At 59.2% G+C, this 18,318-nt stretch overlaps 1 protein-coding gene across 3 annotated transcripts in view; it reads left to right on the top strand.

Annotated features, from left to right (window-relative positions):
- CASZ1 (castor zinc finger 1) overlaps nt 1-18,318 on the top strand; it is a 145,966-nt gene that overhangs the window by 17,849 nt on the left and 109,799 nt on the right. For 2 of the 3 annotated variants that reach the window (XM_037045249.1, XM_037045251.1), the window contains exon 2: nt 14,058-14,208. The gene's annotated coding sequence lies outside the window, so the exon portion shown is untranslated. Of the gene's footprint in view, nt 1-182; nt 619-14,057; nt 14,209-18,318 lie in introns of those variants that run through there. The other variant, XM_037045250.1, reaches the window with a different exon arrangement.

Below are 18,318 nucleotides of genomic sequence, written 5' to 3' on the forward strand. Positions count from 1 at the left end.
CTGGTCCTCGGGGTGTAGGGACACTCCCTGTTGAGGAAGGAGCACCCACCTCTGTCACCCCAAAACAGCTTCTTCCCGAGCCCTCAGCTCTGCTGTCTGCGGATTGAAGAAGAGGCTGCCCCCGGTGGTTCCTTGCCCCTCCCCACTTGAGGGTGGCTGAGCTTCCTGCCGTAATCCAGAGTCCCCTGCTGTGCCACGCAGCAAACCCTCTCCCACAACCTGTCAAACCAGAGATGCCAGTTTCTCAGGGCGCCAGGAGCTCCCTGCCAGAGAGAGAGCCTTCCCAGGCCGGCCCAGCACGGCCCCCGGCCCGTGTCCCCAGCACCTGCCTGTTGGTAACTGCGTGTCTGAATGAGCCTCACGTCAGAGCCCTTTGGCTTGAACTTGCCGAGCACCGAGAGGCTGAGATGTGAGGAAATGACGAGCAGGGGAGAGAAGGGGTACCTATGACAAGAGGCAGCTGCGGAGAGAGGGGTAGGCGCCATGCCCGGGGTGCGTGCCGTCTGGGCAGGAGGTCTGGCTTCCCGCTGTGGGGGCTCCGGAAGGGCAGAGCCTGGCAGGAATGAAGCCACTACTATGGAGATTAAGGGGATGAGAATGTAAATCTCAAGTAAAAAGGTAATTGAATGTAATAGCAAACACTGCTCGCTCTATGTTAATTTTAGCTCTTCCCCTGGATACAAGGCGCTGTATTAGTGTTTTATTACCATTTTGTTTGCACTAATAAAATAGTAAAATTTATTTCAAGGAAGTTGAAGGATGGTTTTACAATGCAAATTTGAAGAAATTGGACTTTTCATTTATGCCTCTGCTATTTTAAACCCTGACGGGTGTAAATTAGCTGCAGGGACCAAGCAGACCCCACTGATGGGGACTTGAGAGGCGGGAGCCCTGGCAGAGGTTCCAGACCAGCTCAGGGCAGAAGGCAGAGAAGGCTCCACCGAGAGCACTGGGCGGGACGTGGGGGGCCCGACCGGGCGGGGTGGGTTGATGGGGGAGGGTGCGTCAGGCACGAGTGACTCTGATTGCACATCACCCACCGAGCCTGCGGGGAAACATGTGGCCACAGACCTCCGGGCTGTGCGTTTCCTCTCTGCCCTTTGGACTCCTCCCTGTCTTGATATTGAGCTTCGATAAACCTGCTCAACCCCCAAGGGGAACTGAGCAACCTCTCTCCTCTGCTCCTAGAAAGAAGGGGCCCACCAGGTGTACTATTCACTCATCCCCCTTTAGAGGGGCTGTAGTAGTCTGAGGGCGGTGATGGGAGCCTGGGGGAAAGGCCCCGAGCCTGCCGTGAGCCGGGGAAAGAGACCCAGGCCGACACCAGCCTGGTGGAGGTTCTCAGGCCCCTCCGCATTCACCTTCTCCATTTTGCCCTCTGCCCAGGGTATACTTGAGAAACTCAGAGTGGGACGTTTCCAATGAGCCACCTCCTCACCCATCACCTCTTCAAGTTGGCCCAAAAATGGTCCAGGGTTTTGGTAGTGTCCGTGAGCAAAAAGGCTAGAGGACTGAGTTTTGTAAACCCGGTTGTCGGAATGTAGGGCCCTGGCTGATGGCATAGGAAGGCGGAGGAGGGACCGAAAGGGGTGACTAGAGAGTTTCATTTTGAGTTTTGGGAGAAGATTTCAGGTTGGTTCTTGTTTTATCCAAACCGGTTTGTTTATCTCTGAGAAATTAGCAGCAGCAATGGCCCGAAGCGATGCACTGGGGGCCCAGCTTCCAAAGGTAGGGACCCGAACAAGTGTTCTAATGTCTGGTGAGGCCGGTAGCATGTATTGCCCAGGGTTCTCTGGCCGCCTGCCTGGTGCGGGGGAAATGGTGAGCCGGTGACACCGGTTTCCAGCCCCAACCCCGGGTCTTGTGGGCTTTTTCTCAGTGTGTTGTCTCTCCCTGGTTTGGGAGCAAGGTGTGTGTGTGTGTGTTCAATATAAAGACTCAAAGTGCTCATACAGGCAAGGCCAGAGGTGAGGACTGGAGGAGAGATTCTGTGCGAGACACCGGCCCGGAAACAGTGGCAGCAGACACTCAGGACACGGGTGACTGTGGCAGGTAGAGAAGCCCTGGGTGTTAGCGCCCTGCTCGGGGGTGGGAGGGAACATGGCACCGAGGCAGAGGAGGGTGGGCACAGGCTCCCGGCCTCCCCTGGGGGCTCCTCGAGTGGCTACAGGGTCACGGTGGGAGCAGACTTGAGTGGTGAGGAACATAGGAGGGTCAGGCCGGCCCCCAGCTGTAGGGCCAGTGCCCCCTGTGGTTTATTGTTGGAGCCGGAAGTTTCTCCATCTGGGCTCCTGGCTTCCTTTCGGATCAAGGGGCTGTGGGTGAGACTTCTTAGGGAATGTACAGAAGGCAAGGGACTCCAAGCCCAGACCTGTCACAGGACAGGAACCTCCTTCCAACTGCTGGGAACCCCGGAGACCCCGGTGGCTCTGGGCCCCTAGCCGAGTGGGCAGAGGGGAGGACATGAGCCGGTGGACGCGGTCAAGTCCGGGGCAGCTTTGCCAGTGCTGCTGAAGGAAGCCAGAGATGAGCCCATTCAAAAGCGGTAGGTCCTTCAGCTCCTGAGACGGTCCGCAACCCTCTGAGAGTGCGGGTGCGTACTCCGGGCGCCCATGGACTTAGAGAGTGCCCCGGACCGGGGCCTACACTCCCCGTGTGTGTCAGCCCCAAACTGTAATTAGATCAGGGAGGAAATGGAAAAGGGGATTAGCGGTGTGGCCCCGCTCGGGCCTGACGGTGGAGGTAGCACCGGGCCTGCCTCTGGGGCTCTCGACCTCTGTGCCGGGATCACAGCTGCGCGGTCTGCCTCCGAAACGACCAGGACCCTGGGCGCCCCTCTTTCTACCTCTCTACTCTTAACGCCCCACCACGTCACCTCTGGGGGATTGCGGCCCCTCTGAGAAGCTGCTTCCCACCCTCTCTGCTGCTTGCCATGCGTCTGCTCCAACCTGGGGTAGAAGGATGCTGTCCCAGTGATGGATTTGACTTTCTTTTTGGCATGGGGTCTCAGTATATGGGTTGGGGAGAGGGTGACCCTAAAGGACAACAGCGATGGATTGCTCTCATAACTGGCCACAGGAAGCCCTGGAAGCTGGCCACCTGTTTGATTTTTTGGAGCGGGGCACACGGCCTAGTCTATAGCACTTCCACATTTTGCCTTTTAATTAGGAGAAAAGGTGGCCAGGACTCCTAGGGCTTTGGCCCATAAGCCTCTGACTCCTCTTCATCCCATCCTACTTGGCCCCCTGGGGTGCGACAGGGCATCCCCAAGTATCCCGAGCCCCCTGCCCAGCGTACCTGTCCCTTCTCCCTGCCCCCCTCCCCTGCACCTGTCAGCTGTTTCATTGACTGTCTGGCTCGGCGGCCACCCGCCCTATCCTCCCAGGCCGGCTCCTCCCCCACGCCTCCCCCCAGGCCCACACTCCCCCCCCTTCCTGTCTCTGCCCACGTCTGTCTCCACGTCTGTCTCTACCTGCCCGTCGCCGGCACACCTGAGGATCCGGGGCTGCCTAACGGAGCGCAGGGACGGTTCAGGGTGTTTACCAGACAGTAGGATCAGGCGCTAAATCCTGTTGCTGTCTTCCCAGGGCCAGCTTCCTCAGATGGTCTTCCAAATTCCTAATCTCAGGGCCCACATCCCTGCCCAGCCCATGTTTGATGGGAGCTTTCCTTTCCGATTGAAGCTGACACCCAGCAGGCTCTGTCGTGGGGCAGGGGCTGGGCTCCCACCGGCCTGTGATGATGTGGAGGGCCAGCCCCTTCCTCCCCAGGTCTTCCTTCCTCCCCTCCTTCCTTCCTTTCCTGGGGAATCTTAGGGGGGGGGCAGGAGTCTGCCACCCGGTGTTCCAGAGCCTTCTTGAGTGTCCCCATGCCTGCTGCCAGCGAGGTCACGAAGCTGCCTGCTGTAATGTAGGGGAGGGGCCCGAGGTTGCCGTCCGTGTTGGAGGCCAAGGGGGCCCAGCTTGAAGATGGCCTGCGGTGGGAGTGAGCAAGGGAACGAGGGCCCTGCCCGAGCCCACCGTTGTGATCCTGCCCACTCAGAATAAAAATGGCCACTGTGGGGTTTTGCTCGGGTGCCAAATCCCCTGGCCGTGGCCCAGGGGGGCCCCATCAAGAGAGCCTGTTCACCTGCAGCATTCGGCACTGGTTTTAGAGATGACAGCACTCGGGAGGCATGTCCCTGTCCAGTGCCCTGGGTGGACAGCTGTCCTCTTTAAGATGGCCTAGTCTCTGGGGTGGCAGGAGGGGTTCAGGCACTCCCCAGCGAACAGGGACATGGAGGTTCCCAGTGGTGCCCACTCCTGACGTGGGAAAGGGGCAGCTCCGGGGGTTCCCCTTTGGAAGGACATCGGGGCTTGCCTGCCTGTCCTATACTGCAGGACTGAACGCAGAGCAGGGAACTCAGCCCCGCCCTTAGCCTTCTCTCCCAGAAGCGAGGCTAAAGGAGGCAAATTAGCTTCCTTCCCTGCCCTCCGCCTCCCCAGCTGGGAACTTTCCACGAGGGAAGAACAGGACTCCACCTATGGTGGCAGCTTGGTCAGCCTCGGCAACCTGGATCCACCCCTTTGGGGTGCCTGGGACCGATGGATGAGTCCTTCCTTGGAGCTGCCGTGTGATCTGGACCAACCCTTCCGATCTCAGCCTCTCTCTGCCTGGCTACTGGCTCCCTCCGCTTTCCTCCTCCGCGCCTCTTCTCCTCCTTCCCCCAGGCAACCAGAGGTCTCTTGGGCTTCACCACACCAGAGCTTCCCCCCTCTCTCCAGGTCTCCAAACCTCGGTCCTCCTCCTCCGGCTCTGGGTGTCCCATGTCTCCACCCTGTCACCGTTGCCTTGGCAGTCGGCGCTGCCCTGGGCTTTCCTCTCTCCCTTCCTGAGCTCAGGGCAACCACAGCAGCAGAGGCCTCTCCGGGACCTGGAGGAGCAGGCCTAGGCATAGGGCAAAAAGTGCAGCCGCCGGCTTCGCGCTGAGCCCTCCGCCGGGACCCTCCCCACCGAGGCTTCTGTGGTGACAGGGGCCTGGGCTCCTTCAGGAGTCCTGGGGGCCAGGGTTCTCGGTTTTACTTGGGGCGTTCTCTTGCCAGTGTTGGGCAAGGGATACAAGGTGAGAGGGGAGAAGAGGGCCTTGAAAACCTGGGAGACAACCACTGGGCCGGTGAGGAGGAGGAGGAGGAGGAGGAGGAGGAGGAAGAGGGAAGAGGTGACATTGATTCATTAGGAAAACTTGTTTACTGGCTTTGCTTAGGCGCCTCCATTTTAAAAGTCCGCGTTGACAATAAGTCGCTAATTAAAATACAAAATTAAGCAACAGCTATGTTTTTTTTTCCCTTACACTTTAATTGCATGATTTTTTGTGATGTAATTTCTGGAAACACCCAGCGTACCTCACAGGGCTGATTGTTTGATAAACTAGAAGCACCTGAAACCAACTCCAAAAATAAATATATAAATCCAAGGGGAACTTAAGGTAGATTGGGAATGGCAGAGAACTGCAGACAGCGGGGAACCGAAATCCATCCTCACCATCATATCATCACCACCACCATCACAAATCTAAGTAAGGACATTTGTGTGTCCTGCCCACCCCGAGACCAGAGCAGTCTGGGCACCCCAAGGGGAAAAAAGCTGAAATGGAAACCAGCCCAAGTGGGGGCGCCGCCCCCTGTCCCCTACGTCCCAGCTGGCACTATGGGCACAAAGCAGAAACTACGCGGAATCGTCCCTGCTTCTGCTGCTAGCCGGGCCCAGTATTTGCTGGGGCGTCCACTTTCCTCAGGGACCTTTGAAAAGGGTTCTCCCCACTTCCTTGCTCCGAACCTCGATGCAGCCCCAAGGGGGAGGGCAGCGAGCAGGGGCAGCGGCCGCTCTCCTGGGGAAAACCAGCCTCTCCATGCCCACAGTGGGCAGGCGGCACGTCCCAGGCGTGGGCAGCTGGCCCAGCGCTCCTGGCCAGCCCTCCGAGAAGCTGGTGGGATAGGGTAGTCCACGGTGGGAATGGTGTGTGCTGGCTTTGCCAGCAGCCCCGTGGCCTGCTGCCTTTTTAAAGGTACAGGCCTGGATGATTGCACAACCGCTGAGAAACCTGTCAGGAACTGACTCCAGGGTGGGGCTGGGAGGCAGCTGGGTCCCACTGGCAGCCTGGCTGCTGGGGAATCGTAGGCCCAGCATCCTCTGGGCCTGGGCCTTCTGCGTGCCGGGCGGGTGGGCAGGGGACCTGTGACCACACTGCTTTCCCCTTTCCCCTCCAAAGGCTGGAGGCCCAGGTGGCCAGGAGCCCCATTAAACTCCCCAATATGCTCTTCTTCTGGGGGGGGCGGGAGATTTGCCTCCTTTTAGGTTCTTTTAAAAAAACATTTTCTCCCTAATTGTAACTTACGCTTATGGTTCATTGGAAAATACGAAGAATTGTGAAGGAAATAATTTTAAAGTATGTGGTGTAGTTGTTAAAAGTTAGATGTTAGGGGCAGAGAGAGCCCTGGGTTCGCACCCCAGCTTTGCCCACCCAGCGGTGTGACTTGGGGTAAGTTGCTTAATATTGCTGCATCTCAGTCCCCTCATCCGTAAAGTGCGGCCGGTGACCCTGGGGTGGGGGGCGGGGATGCAGTGCGGCAACCCGTGTAAAATCCCGATCACACGCTGAGCCTGGCACACGGCACCCCTGCAACTTTGACTGTCCATGATTCTAGTCAATACTGACCATTCCACTGCCTGGGGTAACAGGCTGTAAGACGTTTATTAAGAGATTTTTTTTATATCACTGAAATTCTCTCTCACCCTGAGCTGTCCAGTATAGTAAGGCTTAAGTCCCATGTGGCTATTTAGACTTAAAGTAACTAAAATGAAGTAAAATTAAAAATTCAGTTCCACAGTCACACCCGCCACATTTCAAGTGCTCAATGGCCACCGGGGGCCGGTGGCGGCCGCACTGGACAGCACTGAGTGGTCTGCGGGGTGGCATTCCAAACCGTGGAATCATCTGAGTTTTTTCCCATCGGTTTCCTGCTTTCCGTAAATGTCTGTCCGTGGCTGCGTAGCAGTCGGTGCTGTGGCTGGACCTCACTTCTTCTCATTGGTGTGGCCGGACTTTTGGAGCGTCCTATGGGCTCTGATTGGACACCAGGGTTACCTGGCACCGAGGTAACCCTGATTGGTGCCAGGCGGCAAGGGGTTCTAAGAAGAGCTGATTGGCTTTGAGTGGCGGTGCCGGGGCAGGGGTGGGGCTCTGTTTCCCGCTAGTTGGCCCTGGCAGCACCGGACGGGGCTGTCCCCTCAGCCAGTCCCTGAGGCTGGCTCATCCACAGGTTTCCCCTCACAGGGAGGAGACCAGGGAGAAGATGGACAAGCTTAAGGCAGCAAAAAGGAGCTATAGTGACCCACCCTCCACTGAGCGCCCCCAGGTGGCCTTTGTTAGGGGGGTGAATGCCCTGGTCGGGGGCTGGCCCGACTCCCAAGGCCTGTGAGGGCCTCCAACTCCCAAGGTTTGGCTTCTAGAAGGCCCCTGACCTAAGACGGTTGTGAGACTCCAGGGTGGAGGTGCTGGGGTCCCAAGTCGGGGGGCAGCTCCAGGGAGACCTTGCAACGGCAGGTGACCATTCTGTGACTGCAGTTGGTGGAGCGGAGCGTTCGGGTGCTGGGGCGACACCAGCGTAGTGGCCAAGCCTCCACCCCATCTGGGCAGTCCACACCCTCCTTGCACAGTGAAGGGCACGGCTCTGGGAGGGGGGCTGTGGGCAGGACCAGCCAGGAGAGCAGTCCCCGGGGCGGTGGGCGAGACAGATCGGGAGAGCCAAAGCTGGCCCTGCTGATGTGGCCCTTTCGGCTTGCAGCGGGTCGTAAAATATGGCTCAGATTTTCATTACGGGCTTTATCGATTATCTTCTGGGATGGATGAATTATAGAGAACATTAAATTTTTTTTAAAAAGCAAGCGAGAGAGGAAATATCTGAATGAGTCGGGGTGGTCGATGGCAGAGAGGGCTGAGCCACCAGGCCCAATTGGCCCCCATCTCCCAGCAGGGCGAGGACCAGACCACCATGGCCGGCAGCCTCTGGCCCCAGCTCCCAGCCTCGAGGACTGCCCTGGGTCCCTCCAGGCCTGGCCTTGCGGTGGTGGAGGCCATAGCTCCCCTTTGCTGCCCTTGCCCCATCCCCTCTACAGAACTGCCTAGGCTCTGGGGAGGCACCCAGTAGGGCTATCTCTGAGCAGGGTTCTGAGCCAGGAGTAGGGCCTTTCCCAGGCGTCAGACCTCTGGGCCCGGAGGTGGGCCCCAGCCCAGCTGTCTCCTCTCCAGGGACCTCCCGATCCCAGAGATGCTCCCTGGGCAGGGGGAAGGGTCAGAGGGCATCGTTGGTCTCCTGGGGTCAGGACTGGGACAGGAGCTCCTGAGGAATGGGGCCACCTGGGCCTGTTGGCTGCCTCAGCCTTTCCCGGTTCTTGTTCCTGCCATCCTTTGTCACTGGTGTGGGGATTCCCGCTTTCTTCTGTAAGCTCGGGGAAAATGTGCTTGGGTCCCACTGCTGGGCATCAAAGTCAGGAAAGAGAACCTCCCCAAAACCCACTCGTCCCTTGCTTTCTCCCCACCCTGCCCCACTCACTTCCTCTCCTTGCCAAGCAGTGTAGTGCCCAGTGTCGCATAGGCTGGGGCTCAAATCACTTCCGAGGTCGTGACCTTGGGTGGGTCATATCCCTCCCTGAGTCTCAACCAACCTCATTGGATCTTTGTGACGATTATTGTATGTATTAATGTGTAAAAATCCTCAGGATTGAATAAACATGGTTCCCCCCCGTGCTCTGGCAGATTCTGGGGACCTTTCCCCCGTCTCTTCATTTAGCCTTCAGGATTGATTAGCATCTCCATTTTACAGATGAGGAAACTGAGGCACGGAGAGGTGAAAGTCATTTGCCGAGGGTCACCCGGCGTGTAAACGGCAGAGCCAGGATTCAGAGCTGGCAGTCTGGCAGCAAAGCTTGTGCAGGGACCCCCTAGGCTCTGCTGTCCCCGTGATCCTGGTGGGGTGGCGTTTGGGAGTGCGCACCTGTGTGGGTGGTCCTGTGCATGCTGGCAGCCCTGCCCTCCCGTGAGTCTTTGGCTGACCCCACTTCTGACCCCCAGCGCTGTCTGTGGCTACCTTGGGTTCAGTGACCGCAGCATTTTCTGGGCCCCTGTTGTGGGTGGAGCAGACCTCCCACCCCCACGCCATCCCCCTCACCCTGGCTTCACCTAGGCTGCCACGAAAAGGTGGTGGTTTCCATGGATATCCGGCTCCCTCTGACGACACGCCCTTTTTTGTATAACTCTGCTCCCTGGAGTTGATTGTTTTTGGCTCACAGCTCTGTAAACTCATCCAACAATTAAAAGGGGGGAGGGGGGGAACACAAAGGAGGCAGATAGTAACTGGGGGGTGAGTGACACACAGGAGGGGCTCTGGGCTGTCGGTCCCCTCTCTGTCCCCGGCTGGCATCAGGACAGCACCTTCTATACAGAAAGGCCACCTAACCAGCCGGCCCGGAGTTTCACTTGCAGAGTTCGGAGAATTCAGAACTTCCATTTGAGCCGTGTTCTTACCCCATTTATTTCTCCACCGTCAAAAATATAAAGGGGCCCATTGGCCTAGCCAGCCGGGCCATCTCCGGAGGCGGCCTGAGGCCAGGAGACGCCAGCGTGGACCCATCCGCGTATCTGCTGCCCTTGTTTTGGTTAATTGTGTATGTTTGCTCTGTTTGTGTACCTACCATCAAACCCTGGCTGCGCTGGGCGTACCCGTCGTAGGCTGTGTGAGATCACAGATGAAAAATGCAGTGAAAAACACTTTCGTGCCACAACACATCATGGAGGATTTTTGTATTAAGATGTGGATTTTTTTATTGGTTTTTCCCCCCCTTTTCCATACAGCCCTGGAGTTGGGCAATGCACACGTCTGTGTTCTGTTTTCACTCCGGGCGGTTTGTGAAATCTGCTCATTAGGGCTCTGTCCTCTCCCCGCCCCCCTCATCGCCCCCCCTGCCCCCCACCTGCTCTCCCACCCCTTTGTCCTCCCCAGGTAGGTCCCTTCCCACCACCTCCCAGTGTCTTCTCTCCTTTGAGGAGGTGACAGGCACTCCCTCAACACACATTCTCGCAGGTGCCCGCAGCCCCATTCTCCATCTCGGGTCTCCCAGGCAGACGCTCCTGGCAGTAGGAGGTCCTGCTTGGAGGGGAGGCGGGAGCATCTCTGTCCCCGCCACCCCCACCGCAGGAAAAAGCCCCTTAGCCTGCCCTGGGTCTGGAGGGAAGTGGAAGTTGTTGGTCCCGCCCCACGGAACCTCCTCCCTCAGAGTGGCCCTCTCCCGAAGTGGCCTGCTTGTCCCCTCCATGTCAGACGACAGGTAGCAATGGGCGGCTCTGCCCTTTCCCCATCCAGAAGGCCGTCCCCACAGCTGGGACCCCATTTCCCAGGCAGGACTGGGGGCGCTCCTTGCCAGGTGCGTCGCCGCAGGCCCCGCCTTCCTGCGCCTGGAGCCCAGCCAGGAGGAAGTACCTAAGCGCAGCCTTTGCCCTCCCTCTGGTCAGGATCCAGGTGCTTTCTGGTGGCTCTGGGGTTCGTTGGGGGCTCGTCTGGGGGGCAGAACTGGGATTCAGGAGGGGAAACAGCCTTAGGCGCGGGTGGGTTCGGAGGTCCAGGAGGGGCCGAAGAGGAGCTTTTAAGGGAGTTCGGCCTTGGAGCCTGCCCACCCCTAGTCCAGGCCTGGCTGCAACACTAGGGGGCCATGACCTTTGGCAAGTGGCTTTAAATCTCTGTGCCCGCCCTTCCTAATCTGTCCACAGGGACCATGATCCTTGCTGCGTGTTGCTTCGGTGGGACCACTTAGCATGGCACTTGGCAAATCCGAGGGGTCCAGTGAGTGCATGTGCTCAGTTCTCACACAGGCCTGTTGGCTGAGGGCAGAAACCACACCTCCGAGTGGGCCCTCCACTCCAGGGGTGCTCCCTGGCACATAGTAGGTGCTCAGTCAGTTCTTACCTGAATCAGATGGAGGAGGATCAAGTAACCAAGCAGTCCCCTTGACCCTGAAAGGTGTTAATCCCGATGCTAATGAAGGAGGGGCAGGGACCAAGGTGCAGGCTGGGGCTTAGGCCACCGAAGAGGGGGGAGCGTGAAAATCAAGTCTCCATGACGTCGTTGGTCGTCGGAGAGGGGCGGCGCTGCGCAGGCCCATCCGATTCTGGCGTGAGCTCAGGAGTTCAGTTCCACGAATGCTCCTGCTGCCCACAGTGGGGACACTCAGACAGTGGGCATCTGTCTTTGCCCGTGAGGGCCTTACAAACCCAGTGGTGGAGACAGACTCGTGAACAAAGGACTGTAGCCGAGTGTGGATTTAAGTGCCACCAGGAAGGAGGCAGGAGAAGCAGCATAGAGGGGCGTGTGGGCTTGGGGTGGTCTCTGCAGGGGCACCTTGTAGAGATTTGGAAGAGAGGGCGGGACATTTCCGGAGCGCTGTTGACCCCTGTGAGCTCTCTTGTTGATCTGCACCCACTCCCCCCGCCCCCAGCTGTGAGGTAGCCGGGTAGGAGGCGCAGTCTCCCCTGAGCAGTCAGTCAGGAAACTGGGCCCTAGGGGAGTGGGATGGCTCGTCCGAGGGCCCACAGCGACGTCAGTGGCAGAGCTGGGACTCGAAGCCATGGATTTAGACTCTCAGCCCAGTGCTGTTTTTGCCCCTGTGTGTGGCTCCCACGCCTCCTCCCCCCGAGCTCTGTCCTCTGGGCTCTGTGTCTCCTGACCAGGGGCCGGCTGCTGCCACGGCCTCGGGGCCTGTGCCGTGGGAGGGCCCTGTCTGTGGCAGGCCCCGGGGCCTGTGCCCTGGTTTGGTAAGTGGGTCAGGCCACTTGGTTGGGGACAGTCCCCGAGAGAGGCCGCACCCTGGCAGGGCTGGAGGATGGCAGGAATGGGGAAGACTGAGGAGGAGGAGGAGGAGGAGAAGGCGGCCGGCCACACCCTTTGTTCAGTTGCTCCTGCTGCCCTGGGTATGCCTGTCCCTTAGCTGGAGGAGGCTGGACAGGAGCCTCACCAGGACCCGAGAGACCCTTTCCCCTGTCCCTAAACCCCCTTCTGAGCCAGGACATAGGACCCTGGTGTCGCTCATGTTCACCGTTCATGTGTGATCAGACCCTGGTCTCTCGAGCCCCTTGCCAAAGGTCAGGGAGGTGGGAGTGTTGCCCTTGACCCTTTCTCTGGGGAAACGTGTGTGCTCTCGGGGGGGTGTCAGCTGCCTATCTGAGTGAGACGTTGGCTGTCAGGTGGGGCAGGGGTCCTTCCGATGGGTGTTAGGGGAGAGCCCTGCCCCCAGCAGAAGAGTGTTCTGGGCAAGGGGAGCTGTACGTGAGCCGAGACACCCCTTCCTTTAGCTTAGAGGTGTTTGGTTGGGGGGGTGGGCTGCCCAGGACTTTGGGGAATCTGGACTAGCAAGCCGGGGAGTGTCACAGCCCAGAGGAGTGAGTCTCCCAGTGGCCCTGAAGTTCCCATTAAAGTGTTTTTTCCTCTTTTTTAAAGAAAAAAATATTCCCAAACTGGAAAACAAAGGAAATCCACTTCCCCCAAATCACACGAAACTCACATTAGGGGCCTGGCGGGAATCCATGGAAACCAGGAAACCCACTGTTAACCCTGTGCGCTGCTGCAGGGTGGGGTGGGAGCCGCTGATCCGAGCCCCAGACCACTGCTGCCCGCCTCCCCTAGGCTCCCCCAGGGAGCTGGTGGCGCTGCCCTGCCGCAGAGGTTCGGGTAGAGCTGGAAGCTCTTGCCTTCAAAGCACCAGCTCCGCTTTCCACTTATGGCCCAGCCTTGGGAGGCAGAAGAGGAGGGGTTTGTGTACTCCGGGGAGGCCCTGGGGGATCCAAGGGCTGGGCCAAGTTGGAGAACCTGCCGGGCAGCTGCCCACACCATGCCACACTGCGGAGTCAGGGCTGAGCCCACTCACACGCAGCAGGAATATACAGGCGCTGTGGATGCTGCAATCCCCAGGCCAAAGTGGGGGGGGGCAGGACTAGGATTTCAGCCCCCCCTCCCGCGGCCTGATGCCAGCCCCGTAGGCAGGGTCGGTGTGAGAGTGGACAGAGGGCCCCCCTGGGCTCCCGCCCCATAGCTGTCACATCCAGGCGGCCGAGCACTGAGGTCGGTAGCGCCTGTGTGTTTGCACACACACGGGCTCGTTTTTCTGAAAAGGCTGACAATATTTACAGGTTTGAAGTTGAAACACAAACAGGAAAAGCCCTTAAAAAAGTGAGTGGAGTGGATATTCAAAACAGGAATCGCCATGGAAACACCACAATATTTTCTTACATCGATACAAAGGTTGCTGGTAGCTGGGCACCAAGTCTTCGGGCCACGTTTTTTTGGCCCTGTCCCTACAACAAATGCCTCTGCAGCCCCCTTTCGGGTGCGTGCGTGCGCCCCCTCTTCTTCCCTGTGAGGGAAAATGGCCCAGCGGAGAGGGGACAGAACAGAGAAGACACCAAGTGCTCCCTCCATCCCCGTAGCAGCAGAGACACCTGTTGATGCCGTTTTTAGAAGCTCCCATAAGGCCACTGGGGGGTCATGGGAGCCGCGGGGCACTGGCTGGGGGAACGTCTGGAGCCAGCGGGAGGTCGGGGAGCCCAAGGGTCGGGTGGGTTGCCTGGGTCCGAGTCTGACCTGCTTTCCAGTGTCCGCTGGCTCCACTGCCAGGCTGACCTTTCACCCCTGGTGCCAAGCTCTGGGTGTGGTCACTTTGTTGTTGCCTGGGGTGACACCTGACCGGTCTATTCTTCCTTCTCCCTGTTTGATTTTTTTGCTGTTGTTAGGTGTGACAACGAGCAATCAGCTACTAATTGTGCAGAAGGTGCATTGGCCATGGGGTCAGGCCGGGCCCTCACCACAGCCATGCTGTCTGCTGACTGTCTGGCAGACGGGCCAGGCTGTCTTGCCTCGCCAGCCTGTCACTGCGCACGGTGTCAGAACTGTACCCTCTGTTGCCCTCCTCTCTGGAGCAGCTTTGTGGGTCTCAACCGTAGCCTGACGGTCCATTTTCCTCTCTTATCTTGGTAGGTGAACGGATCTCCCTGAGTGAAGGCAAAGACCGTCTCCAGCCCACCTGCCTTTCCAGCCACCTCCACTGTCCCCTCCTGCAGAAGGGGTCCTGCAGTTCACTTGAGTGCTTTGGAATGGACTTCGGACCCCGGCGCCTTGGGACGCAAAGGTAGCTTCTTCTGACTCCCAACACGTCACCGGGAACTATGGGCAGGGGCTGTGGTTGGCCAGTTTTGGGGACTTAGGGAGAGGTTGCCTAGGCCTTTCCCGGTGTGCTCTGACCTGGGGGGTGGTGGCCCAGCCACCGGAGGTGAAAGCGAGAGAATTCGGGATTGAGAACGGAGCCCAGGACACCTGCAAGCGGGCCCTGGCTTGGCTGCCCCCTCACTGCTCTCCCCTCTCCGGAGCTCAGTCCCCAACCTGTAACACGAAGAGATGGGAAGAACCGACCCTTTGAGAATCTGCCAGCCCCGCCACCGCCACCGTGTGACACTGAGTGGTGCGGGCAGTGGGCAGGGATTCCGGGTGAGGCCGGGCTCCAGCAGACAGACCCCAATCCCAGAGCTAAGCACCTGGCCATTTCTCAATGTCACCTCTGGGAACCGTAGGTCCAGCCCGTCTGTGTGGCCAGAGGCCACTGCTCTGCTCTGAGCTCAGGTGTGGCTTGTCCAGGCGCCCTCAGGGGGGCCTCCAGCCCAGGCAGGACCCGCCTTGGCGAAGCCACAGGTGTCTTTTGTACAGGCTTGAAAATCGCCCCTTGCCTGAGGAAGGTCATGGTTGCCAGGGATGGGAAGTCCCCGGGGCTGACGCTGCCAGATACTTACCTGCAGGGCTCAGACGTGGTGTTCCGGATGGGGGGCTGGCACACATCCATGGTTTATCACATATTGGTCATGTTCTGTGTTCTGTTCAGATCCTGAGGGAACCAGCCTAGGGGGGTTCTGTGTTGGTAAAATTGAGGGGTACAGCCTCGGGGCGGGGATGGGGGCAGAGCGCCTAGAGAATGGCTGGGAGGGCGAGGCTGGGGGCCGCTCCTCTGGTGGGCGCCAGACGGCAGCGGTCAGCAGCCCCGGGTCACCTTCCTGCACTCCCCCTCCCCACGGGCACCGCAGGCAGGCGTGTCCTGCCCCTCCCTCCGTGGCCGGGCTCCGCACCTCTGGACTTTGAAACTGCAAGGAGGAAGCACTTGCAGAGATGGAGCCCCGGTGTCCACTGGGGTTGAGAGCTTCCCAAGGCCGTGGGCCACCTCAGGGACTAACAGCAGCCCTAGCTACAGTCCAGGGATTTGCAAACCAGATGCAAATGCGGCCTTGGGGTACCTCGGTCAAGCAGCCCTGTGGGTGACGTCCTGGTGTCCAGCATATGTTGGTCTTTCTGCACTTAGGCTGTGCCACTGCTGTGAAAGGGGGAGGGGGGCAGCGACAGGGAGGGATGGGGAGCTGTGGAGACTCTTGGTTGCCATCTTGCTGGGTTTCGGCCCCAGAACTGCACACCTCCACTTTCTAGGGCTCTTCTTTCCCGACTCCGCTTCCTCAGCAAGTACAGGTCCCAGGACGGGCCGTGCCTTCGAGCCCCGGGTGGGCTCCCCACTTGTGCCCTGAATGTAAGCAGGCTGCCCTAGTGCCCATGGCCGCCTGTCGAGGGGGCACGTTCGCCCGTGCTGTTCTCAGTGGCAGGCTTCTTGTTTTCTTTGTTCACTTGGCAAAACATGCCCATTTGTTGTTTCCTCTCCGAAGTTTCCACTCCGTGCTGGCTCCCGGGGCCAGCTGCGATTTGCACCCAGCAGAGGGCATGGGCTCCATGAGTCCTGCGGGACTTCCGCACGCTGGGAACTCCGAGGGCTGCAAAGGGACTGAGTGGCTCACCCAGCCCTTTCTAGGTACTGGGTTCTCTGTGGCAGGGAGATCGACCAGTGGTCTCAGAGGCGTCCTGCCTCACAACACTGGAGTGAGTGAGTCCGTGCCCGGGCCTGGCCCATAGGTCTACCTCTCGGATTCTCCCGTGTCACGCTCCACCACAGACGATCGGGGTCTATTTAGTCGTCAGTTACCAAGGGCCTGGGGTCTGCCCATTACTGGGGACAGAGTGGACAAGGCTGCCCTGGCTCCCCCAGAGCTCTGGTAGGGCACGTGGACCATAACCAAGCCCGGAAGAGAAGAAGAAAACCACCAGTGCAGAGTGGACATGGGATGAGATGGTGGGAGGTGACTGGGCAGGTAACAGCTGAAATCAAAGGGGAGGAAGTAGACCACCACCCGAAGGGCGGTGGAAGAATATCCACCAAGAAAGCGTGATTGGTCTAGGGGTCCTGAGGTGGGATGAGCTCAGTGCATTTGGAGAGCAGAAAGGAGGCCCCAGCGCCAGGTGGTATACAGGTGGGGGCTGGGGACATGGGGCTTAAGTGCACCAGGGAAATTTGAGGCTTTACTCTGGGTGACAGAAAGCTGCTGGAAGGTTTTTAAACAGGGGGGTAAAGTGACCTGATTTTTATCACCTTAAAAAGGTAGCTGGACCGGAAGTTGGCAAGGGGAGGAACGGGAGGCCAGAGGGGATGCTGCTGCGGCCGCAGGTGTGAGAAACGGTGGCCGAGCCTGGAGGCGGGCATGGAGAGACGGGGCAGAGTCCGCGTGCTCAGAGGGAGCGCTAACAGGGCTTGCTGACGCACTAGGGAGACCCCAGGGCCTCTCCAGCATCCCAGACACCCCGACGGGTGGCCCCTCGTTTCCTGCTCATGTCTGGCGGTGCTAGGGAGGACCTGTGGCTCTCAGAGGTTAATGTCCTGTGGATTTAGGGGGAGAAGCACCCTCCTGGGTGCCAAGAAAGCTTGTTTCAGCGGGTTAGGCATCTCTGGGCAGCACCACGCGGCGGGAAGGCCAGGGGTCTGGTTGTCTCCAATGCCGTTTCAGCAGGGTTCCCAAGCTCACTGTCCTTTCGGCCCTGAGACTCTGCACCGAAGCCTGTTTGTGCCTTCGCACCATGGGCTCTGTGCAGTCTGAGGCTGGGCCTGGAAGCTCATGTAGTTCCTCTCACCGTGGCTTTGGATGTGGCCTCTGTTCTTGAGGGCCGAGGTTCTGTGTTATTTTCTCCCGTGCTCCGGGACACACAGAACCAAGCCGTGGTTCTAAGACCTCCTCGTTTCCACGGGCCCAGCGCAGCCTCCACCCTCAGCAGTCTGTCCACATGGCAAGTCTTTGCACGGTTCTCAGTGTGACTTGCCACAGGTGCCCCATCTGAAATGACCTGGGCCACGATCCCTTCTCCCAGTGTCTCTGCTTTGAGGCTCCACTCTCCTGGGTCCTGGAGTCATCTGCCTGGGCCAGGATGTGGCAGGCAATCCCAGGAATGACGCTGTAGTAGCAGAGTGATCCCTGAGCCCCTGGGCAGGCGCTGCACAGCCCAAACAGCAGGCCAGACGCTGGGCCTGGCTGGAGGGAGCATGAGGCCGTCACAGCCAGCTGCGGGGGCCCCCTGTGAGCACTTGCCTGTGCCAGCAACATGTTCCCAGCCACGTGGGCCAGGTCCACCCTCCAGGAAAGCTCTGGAGGCCTGACCTCCAGGGGGAGTGACAGGAAGGAGCAGGCCAGTGACGTCTTGTAGGGGGATGACAGGGATGTCCTAAGCAGGTAGCTGGTGCTTCCGCCTGGCTGCAAGGGTGTGTCTGTTGGCATCAAAACACTAGGCCGAGCCCCAGGGAGGGTGTGTCTGGGTGGGCGGGTGTGTGCGTGTGTGCCTGCATGGGAGGCTCCTTGCTTTCTGCCTTTGTGGCCTGCACTAGATCCGTGCCCTTGACTCGTAACTCGACTGGACAGTTCTAACTCCATCCTCCAGGGCTTTGCTCTGATGTGGGGCTGGCCACTCCAGAGCACGCAGCCGGAGTGGGTGTGCGGAGGGCCAGGAGAGGGAGGTTCTGGCTAAGGGGCACGGGAGCCCGGGTCCTCTGCCACCCCCGGGTGACGCTGCGCTCCAGATGAGTGGGCCCCAAGCTTGTGGCCCCTTCGGGGTGGGTGGAGACATGACGGGGGGATGCTTTGCGAAGCATTACTGATGTTCCTCTTTTCTGATCTGTGAGAATTTTGCCCGATGCTTCCACCCCACCCCCCTGCCCTGGGCCTCCCTTCTCAGCTCTCCCTTCTGCCTTCTACCTTCTTAGCAGAGTCAAGAAGCCCCTGGGTTCCACTAGGCACAGACCTGAACGTACAGGAGCCGGGAGGGGCCCGCAGCCCTTGCCCTGCCTGAAACTACCCAGAGGCCTCTTCTCATTCGGTGACTTGGTTATCCC

The sequence above is a fragment of the Sturnira hondurensis genome, unplaced genomic scaffold (genome assembly GCF_014824575.4).
Source record: "Sturnira hondurensis isolate 20B ecotype Veracruz unplaced genomic scaffold, ASM1482457v3 Scaffold0004257, whole genome shotgun sequence".
NCBI classification, from domain to species: domain Eukaryota; kingdom Metazoa; phylum Chordata; class Mammalia; order Chiroptera; family Phyllostomidae; genus Sturnira; species Sturnira hondurensis.